Below are 11,656 nucleotides of genomic sequence, written 5' to 3'. Positions count from 1 at the left end.
CTCCTATTGTGATGCTATCCTATCCAAGCCAAAAGAGATGCTCTCCAAGTATGCACCAGATCTGAAACTACAGCCTTGACTGCAGCTCATCTCCACAAGGCAGTAGGTTACTGCTTTGAGAAGCTGAGACACCACTGCTCAGAAATAGTACCCAAGTTACTGCAGAAAAAGGAGGATACAGTAAGCCAGATCACATTCCTCTATCACATTCCCATTAACATTTTTACCCCAAGGAGGAGAACTGAGGAATCCTTGCACTGCAACCCCTTGCTAGCCACTTCTGAGGAGCTGGAGGAAGCCCTTTGGCACTGTCTCTAACTAGAAAGACACAGAAAATGGACAAAAGAATGATGCTCTGATGCAGTGTTCTTGGGACCTCTAACTGCTTTGATTTAGCAGTGAATATCTTACAGTAACTGGGATAACTCTGACTATAATTTGGTCTGGCAGCTTCCCCAGAAGGAGAACTAAATGCTGTCTTCACACCTGCAGGAATGTTTACTTCAGGGGCAGGTAGCTGAACCATCTACAGAGTTCTTTGCTGTTCTTAAAAAAGAACACATCCAATTTCAAAGTAATTATTAGGCTTGCATGGTGCATTGGTTTCAGGCAGATAAGGTGCATACAAACCATATGAATGATCAACCAAAACCCCAGTAGTGCTGTGCTCCTGAGCTGTTCAAGGACTCGAAGCATCAGTAGCTTTGCTGCAGAATGCAAGTGAGGCTACATTTGTGTGCAAAATAAACACGAATAAGTCTGTAGGAACACACAAGTCCTTCTTCAGGTCTGAAACTGAAGCAATAAGATTTTGAGTTAATGACAGATAAGTAAGATTTTATTCAAGTGTAAATGAATTTGGTTTGAGTAAAAACCACCTTGTAGACAAGAGGGAGCAGGGTATCAGAACTCCCTGGTTCGGGGCCATACACCCTGGGTTCAAGCTCGGCGCACAGGCTGCGCCAGAAGCCGGCTGCCCTTCACCAAGGCAGAGCTGCTCCTCTCCTGAAAACCCCTATCAGCGTGCATTCTCGGGGAAGAACAGAGGTGAAGATGGCACAGAGTCTTCCTACTCCGGGTCTCCTTTAAGAGCCTCCTGCTGCTGCCAGCCCGAAGGGAAAGCCAGTGCCAGCAGCAGCGGCACCTGCGCTGCAAACGTGTAGTGACAGTGCTCTCTGGTGGCAGCTGGAATCCTCACCCAGCGCCCAGCCTGCAGAAAGACGAGGATGTGCTGGGCTCCTACCCACTCTTCCCCGTGTCAGTACGACGTGATGAAGTCTAGGAGCGTAAGTATATAGGCAAGTACAGATATGCATTTTAAATGCATGTCTCATCGCAGGAACAGTGCTTATTTTCAAAAGCTTTGTGGAAAACGGCCTTTTCTGCTCTGTCATACTGGCACTGTTTGTTTGTTTTACATGGACGAGGATGCCACAAGCTAAAAGAAATGCTTTCCTGGCTCTAAATTAATGCCCACATACCAGTCTCACTAGCATGAAAACTCTTGGTACAGCATAATGCAGAACAGGGTCTCCCATAATGCCTGTAATCTGCAGATCTCCAGGCACTTTATACAGCCCTCTGATGAGGTTTAGAGCATCACAGGAAAGGAAATATTCATAGCTGGGGCAGCTGTAGAGAGGCCAAGAGGCTTGTAAGTTGAAAGATAGCGAGGAATACTGAGCTTTGTCTTTGCCTCCTACAGAAATGACAGACCAGAAACCACAAGCCAGACTCATTTTCTTTTAACAATGTCATCAAGTACAGGTCACAAAGGGTTTATCAACACAGGATCATGGAATGGTGATCCTGTGTTGGAAGGGAAGGGATCTCTAGAGGTCATTTGGTTCAATGCTACTGCTGCTCAGGCAGGGCTACTTAGAGCTGGTTGCCCAGGACTGCATTCTCTGTTAATGCTTCAGCACCTTACCTTAGAAAAGTATCTCCTGATGTTCAGATGGAACCTCCTATGTTTCAGTTTGTGCCTATTGTCCTGTCAGGCATGTTCTCCCATATTGTAATGTACACCAATATTGCACCAATATTTCATGGCACACAAGCTTTTACATCCAAAGCCATCGGCACTGGCCATTTGGATGCTTTAACCTAACACCCTACTGCTGTGTGCAGAAGCACTTGACTAACAGCCTATTACAGGGAGTACTTATCCTTCACGAGGGGGTTAAAATGTTTTGTTTATATGGGGGTCAGGAAAACAAGATGACTTTTCAACAACTTAGTGAGACATTGCTGTGAAAGCTTCCTTTGCCAGTGGGATGGTTTCTAATACATTAATAATCATAGCTATGTATTTTCAGCTCAGTTTGCTCTGGCATCTCTGCCAGGGCTTTGCTGGCAGACCTGAGTTTGCACTGACTATGTACTGAATCAAGCAAAGGCAAGTGGGGCCAGAAGCAGATATATATGCACATATATATGCTCAACACAAGCTCAGCAAACAGAGTACTGCCAAAGGAATGTGATGACACGGTATTGCTGGTTTGGAAGGCAGGCAGGCAGCACCTGTCACAAGACTTCTGTCTATACAGAATATAGAATTAGACATTTTAAAAGTAAAAAAAAAAATCTGCTAGAATACAACCAACTAACAATTCTTGAATTCAGTCATGTACAGTTTACACCAGAGGATCTCAGCTGAAGCCACAAGACAAGCAATAGACACCATTTGAATTCACAGGTCTGTAACTCAGTGTGGACCTTACTCTCACCTATGAGAATGAGACTGAAACAAGCTGGAGAGCTAAATAATTATAATAATAATCTAAATATACAGAGTCAGTTCAGACTTAAGCTACCACATGGCACCTGAATCCCACTGGCTGCTCAGGTACAGGCTCACAGCTCAAAGCAAATGAAGAGACCTCAACTTACCTCACAGTCAAAAAGACTGACGTTAAACCAAAACTTTTTGTGCTTCTTGTAGGCTAAAAGTGTACCTAACCCTAACCTTAGCACACACATGATGTTTTTTTCTCACCAGGTCAGTAATATTCCCACTGAACTCCCTGAAGTGGATCTAATTAAGCCAGGCAAGCTGTTTTACATTAGCTGGATGTCCTTTTTCACTCTCCACAAAATACACATACTTCTTCAAGCATTTGTGCAGTTTGCTCTGAATACACAATATTAAAAATTAAACATTTCACATTGATTTATTTTAAGTCATAATATATATATAATCCACAGCCAGTGCATAAACAATCAGAGAAAAGGAGAACAGAAGAAAATTATGTTAAAAGCTATCTATCAGAAACTCTTCACTTGTTTTTATGTTGATTTCTCCAGAATCGACCTGGTAGAGCTGGGACAAGGACCTTGATACCCAGAAGTAGATATCAGCAACACTTCATGCTGTAAGATTCACAGCAGGTTTTACTGTTGCTATGGTTGTTCAAATCTTTGTTTCAACAGGAGAGAAATAAATTCTCCAGGTCTCTGTGACACATAATAACACAACTGTCTCACTGTCAGGCTCTCCACATGGGGGTGGGCTTCAACAGCATCATCCTAAATCTAAACATCAAATAGAGGCTATTGAAATATTTAAGAGAAATTAAAAACAATTACTTAATATAGAAGATGCAGAAGGTGTAAGAACAAAGGAGGGAGGAGGGAAAGGGGGAAAAGGGGAGAGGGGGAGAGGGGAAAGACTGGATGGGTTCCTTGCAACTCAGCTTATTCTGTATCAAGGAAGGCTTCAACTCAAAGTGTTCTTTAGTGACAGAGAACTTTCTCAGGTTCTTCACTTCAGCATGCCATGTTCAGAGGGCTGTGTTGTGCAGTGTTTTCACCCCCATGATTTAGGCTCAACTCCCAAACCAGGGATACATTTAATGGTTTCACCCAGACTCCAAAATACCCCACCACTGTGTAGGGTCATACTCTCTGCTTTCCTGTTCCTATTCAGCAATTTTATGCCTATTCATCTGAGGTCACATTCATTTTTAGCAACAGCACCACACTGAGAGCTCTTGGTCAGTCAATTATCCGTCCTGACTTTCAAGTCATTTCAGGGTCACTGTTTCTCTGGAAGCAAGCTCTGCATGTGCAGCCTATTGTCCTTGTTCCTAAACACACAGCCTTGCACTTGTGCTGGTTAAATAAGACCCGCTTTCCAAATTAACTAGATTGATCTGTCAAACTGATCCAACTTTGCCACTGTTTACTCCGACTAATGCTGCATCCTCTGCCAATTTTACAGGCACCAATTTCCTCACTTCTAAACCATTAATAAAACCTCTGAATTGTATTAGACTAATTCCCATGGAACCCTGCTGGAAATACCCTCTGTGGATGATGATTCCTAATTTACAATTCCTTTCTTGAGATCCATCAGACAATTATAATCTATTTATTATGTGCTACATTAATTTTGCATAGTTCTAATTTTTTAATTGGAATGTCATGTGGTATGAAGTGAAATGCTTTTGAGAAGTGCAGGTAGATGTCAACACAGTTCCTCTTATCAGCCTATCTTCTCAAAAAACAAAGCTGTGCTTGCCTAAGCAGATCTGTTCTCCATAAAGTGAGATGAGCAACAGTTGCTGCATAAGACTCTGGACTGAAACAATTCTGGATTCTTAATGAGCAATGAGGAACTGTAGAAGCACAATTCTAAATGGGAAACAGACCAGTTGCATTTTCTTACTGACAAGCCCAAAGGTTTTCAAATCACAGTTCACTGCATTTTTCTGTAACACATACAACGTTGAAACTCAAAGTGTACGTGGATAAAGGACTCATTTGGGATCTCTCAGCACTTCAAGCCACAAACACTTACCTACTCTGCAGTATAAGGAGATGAGATGAACTGAACAGCACATTTTCTTACTCCCTCCTTGTTCTGTTCAACTAGTTCCTGTCTTTCATCTCTAAGGAGACCTTGTGGAAGAGTCTATCTCAGCTGATACCTCTGTCTAGAGAACATGTCCTATAAGGAAAGGAAAATATCTTGTCTTGATGACATTTGATGAGAAATCTAAAAGATAGTTTCAGCTCAGAGCTGTAATTGACAGGGAAGAGAAAAAATATAATGTAGGGCTCATGGGTAGAGATAAGGGCAGGGAGAGATCACTCACCAAATACTGTCATGGGCAAATTAGCCTAGAATTTGGGATATTAATTGAATTTATTACTAACAAAATCAGAGCAGGATAATGAGAAGTAAAATAAGACCTTAAAAACACCTTCTCCACACCTCTCCTTCCTTCCCAGCTCTACCTACCCACCCAGTGGCACAAGGAGACAGGAAATAGGGGTTATGGTCAGTTCATCACATGTTGCTTCTGCTGCTGCTCAAGGAAAGGAGTCCTTCTCTCCTCCACCATGGGGCTCCTCCCATGGGAAACATTTCTCCATTAACTTCTCCAACCTGAGTCCATCTCACAGGCATGTGAGAATTCCATGAACTGCTGCAACATGGTTCACTCTTCCATGTAGTGCAGTCCTCCAAGGACAGGCTGGGCTATTAGGAAACCTGCTCCAGCATGGGCTCCCTTCTCTATGGGTCTGCAGGTCCCTGCTAGAAGCCTGTTCCAGCACAGGCCCCCCATGGGTTCACAGCCTCCTCTCAGGCACCCACTACTCTGGCATGAGTCTCTGCCATGAGCTGCAGGTGCATCTCTGTATCTCCACCATCCTTCAGGAGCTGCAAGGGCACAGCTGCTTCACCATGGTCTTCACCACAGACTGCAGAGGAATCCCAGCTCAGGTGCCTGGAGCACCTCCTCACCCTCCTTCTGCACTGACCTTGGTGTCTGCAGAGGTGTTCCTCTCACATATTCTCACTCTGTTCTTCTCTGGACACAATTACAACCATGCAATCGCTTCTTTTTTTCTTCTCTTCTTCCTAAATATTTTAACACAGTGGCCTTATCACCATTTCTAATCAGCCCAACCTTGTCCAGCAGCACATCTGTCTTGGAATCAGTTTTGGCTCTGTTGGACATGGAGGAAGCTTCAGCAGCTTCTCACAGAAGCCATCCCTGTAGCTCATGTGCTACCAAAATCTGGCCACCCAAATCCAAAACAGTCTTGGACATGCTTAATTTGGTGTTGGCTGCCTATAGAGAAAAGTAAAACACAACTGAGTAGAAATGGGGAATAAAAGAGATTAATCATAAAATTTATAATGTTATAAAATATTATAAGCAAACTTGAGACCATCCCCCAGCTAATCCTTCAGTACCTGATTATGGTTTCAGATGTCCTGAAGCCCTTTAGATAATCATGTTTTTCTATTGTATAGACATTAAGCAATTATCACTATAGGTGCTTGGTTAAAAAAGAAAAATATTGAAGTAGATAAATAAGGCCTAGGATAACAAAATATATCATCCACCCATTATCCCGTCAATGTATGCATCCTGCTGGCATGGTTCAGAGTTCATTTACATGATAGATGCTTGTACTGCAGCCTAAAGCAAGGCTGGTCTTCATGTCATTTCCTGCCAGGAGTTGCTGGACCTCAATTATTTATTTGAGATAAATGATGCAATAAAAACACATTTTGCAGTCCAAAAGCCACCTTCATCAACTGTAGAATGCCTAGCTTACTGTTTCATTCCCACCCCCCCCACAAGGCACTTGCCACAGTAAAATAAATTATTCTGGTACCTAAGCAACACAACATCCACTCATTTTGCTCTTGTAAACAGCCTAGCTGCTTCAGCCACCACAAGCTGCTTTCTTGCTCCCTCCAAACCATCCTAGCAAAAGGTAACATGAGAAAGAAGAGATGGGTAACTTGTAAAGCCTGTGGCCAATGCACCAGCTAAAACTGATTAGGCCTTATTGAACTGGCCCATGTTACACTCATTTCTCTGCTCTGCTACTGGGGAACAATCTAAGGAGGAGAGAGGAAATGGGCTAGAAAAATTTCATAATAGTGAAAACTTATTTACCTGATTACTTTATCCAGCCTGCTGATGAAGTGAACAAGGGCTCGCAGGGCTATCTAAATTCAGAAAGAAATTAAAATCACCAGAAATCAGTTAGTTCTGTCACAGAGCAGTACTCAGCGAGATCAAAAGCTGTATAACAACAAATTAAATTCAAATCTCCTCTGTGTGTAGTTTCTCAGTTTATGTATATAGGAAATGCAAAGGAAAATACCCCATGGGGTGTGGCAATGATTAATCTATTAATGTGTTGTATTTGAAAACCTAAAGTGCTATTAAGTGCTAGACTGATTATTTTAATCAACACTGTTTTCACACCATCTGCAGTTCTATGGCTACAAATGTAACTGTGAAATTGTATTCCAGGTATATAGGATCTCTCTCCACCTCTCAATTCATATTTCATCATTAGCACAGCATCCAAATGCTTAAGATGAAATCAGATTCAACTGCAGGATGAAACATGAAAGAAAATGCAGTACTATCACATTTATTTTTCTGAAGGGTCCAGACAGGTATTGTCAGATAGTCAATTAAACATGAAACAGTTTTGATGTACATAGTCTTGACATCCTTGTGTAGGAGCCACAAGGAGGGGGGTGAAAAATGCAGGCTTTTTAATTTTCATTTTCTTCAGTGATATAGTAACTGGAAAAAACAAAGTTTAGACAGAAGACTTTCAGCTCTGAAACAACAGAAAGTCACATATTTTATATTCTCTATTTACAGCTTAACACTTTAAAAATAAAGAGGATTAAATGTTTTATTAATTACACACACTAAATATCTTTTGTAACCTTAAGAGAAAAGCAGGCAATAAATAAATCAAAAGAGAGAGGGTTTAACAAGAAATCTGACAGTGCTTGCTCAAGAAACAGTGAAGTGCTAAGGAATTGCATCCTGAATTTTGTCTGGTGTTGCTCTGCACTGATAAAGAGCTTTGGATCATGTTCCTGTATGTTACAGCTGTGGTAAAGATTAGCTCTTAACCTTGATACTAGAGGATTATGCTATTCTTTATAAAGCAATCTAGAGACGAGAATCCAATGCCCCACCCCCTTTTTTTTTTTCTTTTTTTTTTTTTTGGTTACTTAATACTGTGGACTCCAATATTGAGTTCATCCCTGACTCAAAATGACACCTGCCATGGACAGAATGGCACATGCACCAACTCTTTTCATACAGCTCAGTCTGCAAAGCCAGTAGAGCTACAGCGAAGAGGAGAAATCAACAAACTATTATGAAACCTGCATTTACAAAGTAAAGCAAAGCTCTTACAGGGGTACAAAAACCATAGCTACCCCATGTCAGTGTGAGCAAATAATGGGAACCAGGGTGCCGAAGAGACCCCTTCCCCTCCCCTTCCTTCCACTCCCTTCTCTCTTTTCTTCTGCAGTAAGATGTGTTCAAAGTTTCTACAGTTTGAGTCCTTTTTCTCCATGGACAAATATATCAAAAGGCTGGATATTTCTAGACAAAAAGGATAATTTGTTCCTGAATTTACATCTGCAAATCTTCACTGGAAGCAATCTGTGTAACCTCCATGAATTAAACGTACTACACTCAAAAGCCTTTGGCACCACTTGGGGATTAATAACCAACTGGAGGGATGACAGCTTGAAGAAAGTTGAGCCATCATTAAACCCATGTTCTAATGCTAGAGTTATCACCATTATAGGTCTTTTAAAAGCACAGAAGAAAATAAATATTACAGAGCAAGTAATTTCTTGTATTGAGCCAATACCCCTCCTAAGGGTTTCTGCAGTTTTGAAAAGTGATGTTTTTACACTTGACACATTTTTCCAAAGGTCTTTAGGAACCTGGACTACTTCATACTTGGCATGTCTTCCAGAAATTTTGGAGGAAGGACCCCAGAAATGAGCCAGCACTTGTTTTGGTTGAGATGGACTACTTTAGGTTATTGCCAATAGGTAATGGTTGGAAAAACACCACTTTTAAACCCACTTTCTCACATCCAAATGCATTATCAGTCTAGAAAATCTGTTTCTTGTTTGGGATGATTTCTGGGAACACCTGTGGGTCTGTATAAAATTTAGTGATGTTATAAATGCTGAAAGGCCAAGCTTTTGTAAATGGCCCAATCTTGGCTATATGGACAAGGGTTGGATGACCAAATGGAACATATTTAGTGATGTTAAATTGCAGAAGACATGATCAAAATGTTACATCATTCTTTTGTTGGTATAAACATGAAATAATTATTGTGTTTTTAGACCAACACAAATAAGAAAAAATTAATTTCACATATATACAGGCTATTAATTTGAAACTCTTTATGGGACCATTTTTATCTGTCACCATTCCACACTCTTGCATGTTGCAGTAAATAGTAGGGAGCAACAAAAAGTGCGAGCACAGAGTCTGGGGAAGCACACTAGAAGTCAGTGGTACATAAACAGAATTCCTGCTATGAAGGGTATTCTTCCTGAAACAACACTTTGACTTTAAAATGAAGCAATCCACCCCTACTAAACAAGTACCTTACCATGCTGTGTTCCCTGATACTCGCTCTTCAAACCATTACTACAGCCTCTGGCTTTGCTGCTCCATTGTAACCTCTTTGAACCCATATCTGAACAAACCCATGATTACATGAGAGGATTCCAATGGTGTTTCCATAGCATTGAATCACAGTCAAGAAATTTGGCCTTATATACCATAAAACAAGTAAGGCAATTATATCAATTAAAAATTATAATTAAAAAAAAGATTTAAAAAAATAAAAATCAGTATCTGTATATCAGTCCAAAATGTTGAGCCTTCGTAAATACAACCTTTTCCTCAAACTCCTTTTTCTTCTTTTGTTATGCTACACATAGTCTCCCCAACAGAGAAGTTAAAAGGAAATGTGCCTCATTCCTGGGTAATATGGCAAGACCCACAACAAAACAAGAATTAATATATGCTTCTCTCTTTTGAACAGTTAAAGCCATATCAGAATGAGAATACCTTACCTAGGGACAGCCTTGTTATCCATGGTTAAATCAACCTAATCAAATAATTGAAGAAGATAACTTAGGTCTTTGATGTGGGACAGGAAACATTTTACATGCAGCCTCATCTGCTTTTGGGTCTTCTGGCAGTCACAGTCATTAGAAGTATCTCAGCTGTTGGCTGCTACAAAATTCCACTCCACCACTCACATAAGGAATAAAAAACTTGGTTTAATTCAGAATTGAGCCAATTCTAAAGCTTCCACTAGCATTTTCCCACCACTTCCTCACCTATATATAGTCCCACTTCTTTTATCAAACAAGAGCAGAAAAAGATATTACTAAAGAGTTTGTGAGCTTTTCACACCTGTTTTGTTTTGTTTTGTTTTTTAAATATTGTAAGGCTTGAAACAGGTAGGGATAGGAGATGAATCATCTGGGATTTATTCTGCCTGGAACATGAACAGAACAGTTTCTACAGGAATCAAAGTAAAAGATTCATCTGACAAATGAATTCAAGCTAAAGCACAATTTAGGTTTCTAAAAGAAATCTACAAGTTTGCAATATTTCACTTTTTTTTATAGGCCCTTCACTGGACATGCTAGCTGGCATATTCTTCTATATTATTAATCTGTTTCAGTCCTCTTCACTTTGCTGCACAGATATGAAGAAAAATGGGTACCTTATTAATCAGCTTCAGTCCAGTAACCCAGAAAGGCAGAAATTTCACTGACTAGATTTAATGTGTTGGCTGGAGAAAAAAAATCAGACATAAAAAATAAGCAAAACTGAAAATCCTCTGATGTATCACTCCTCCCAATACAGGCAACTAAGTATTCTTAATCATTACTAATTATTATAAACATTTCAGCCTTGTTTTTTTTCAACATAAGAAGTCCTGTCAATCTTCTAGCTTTTGAAAACAATAGTGATTTCACATTCATTCAAGGTATGTTTATGTTGACAAATGTTTATGTTATGATGTCAAGTTTATGATCAGCAGAAATTCTGTACCAGTGACACAAAATAAAGGAAAGGAAAAGTCAAGGCTTGGGAAGTTCTAGCTGGCAGATGAACCTCAAAGGGCTGCACTAGCAAAGTGACAGATTTAGCCCATTCCTACCTGTTTACTTTGCTGATGTCAGCTGCTTAAGGAAATCACTGCATATGCGTGTGGGAAAATAAAAACTGTTCAAAACAGCCGATTTCTGAAAAGCAGTCACTGCAATCACAATAGTCACAGAAATCATTAGAAAATTTTATTTCTCAAAAAATCACCTTTTACATATTTGTTTCTTCATCTTGGATTAGGCAAGGTTGTCATGACGTGACATGGAAGCTTAAAATATTTGGTGCTGGACTTGGCAAGTTACTGAAAATGAAACATTTAAATAAACAGCTTTTACAAATGTAAGGTATTACAGCAAGATCATTCAATGCAGCTAGAATCTGGTGCATATCCTTCAAAGGTACCAGGAAGATAACACTATAGTAGAAATGATGCAATAATATTTTCCCAGCAGGATTCCAAAGACCAAATTTATCTATTTCGAGATCCATAGTGGCACCAGCTGGAGAAGACTATTATCCTTGATGATATAATGTATTTGTTTGTATCTCTCTGCCAGGGACCAAACAGAGTTCACTTACAACCCTGTGAAGCGGTTAAGCACCCTAACTTCTAGAGAGGAAAAATAAAGCACAGAGTTAGGATAGTGAGAGAAACAGGTATAATAAATGGTATAATAAGTCAGTAGCTAAACTGGGAAAAGAACCAAGAA

At 40.1% G+C, this 11,656-nt stretch overlaps 1 long non-coding RNA gene across 1 annotated transcript; it reads right to left on the bottom strand.

Annotated features, from left to right (window-relative positions):
• Positions 1 to 4,139: 4,139 nt before the first annotated feature.
• On the bottom strand, positions 4,140 to 11,046 carry LOC131588246 (uncharacterized). Its single transcript, XR_009279540.1, has 4 exons — positions 10,999 to 11,046; positions 10,558 to 10,626; positions 6,924 to 6,976; positions 4,140 to 6,083 (listed from the first exon to the last, which is right to left on the bottom strand). It is a non-coding gene; the product is annotated as an uncharacterized LOC131588246 (long non-coding RNA).
• Between the last annotated feature and the right edge of the window lie 610 nt (positions 11,047 to 11,656).

Source organism: Poecile atricapillus, chromosome 1 (genome assembly GCF_030490865.1).
Source record: "Poecile atricapillus isolate bPoeAtr1 chromosome 1, bPoeAtr1.hap1, whole genome shotgun sequence".
Taxonomy (NCBI): Eukaryota; Metazoa; Chordata; class Aves; order Passeriformes; family Paridae; genus Poecile; species Poecile atricapillus.
This window is presented reverse-complemented; position numbering and strand designations above follow the sequence as displayed.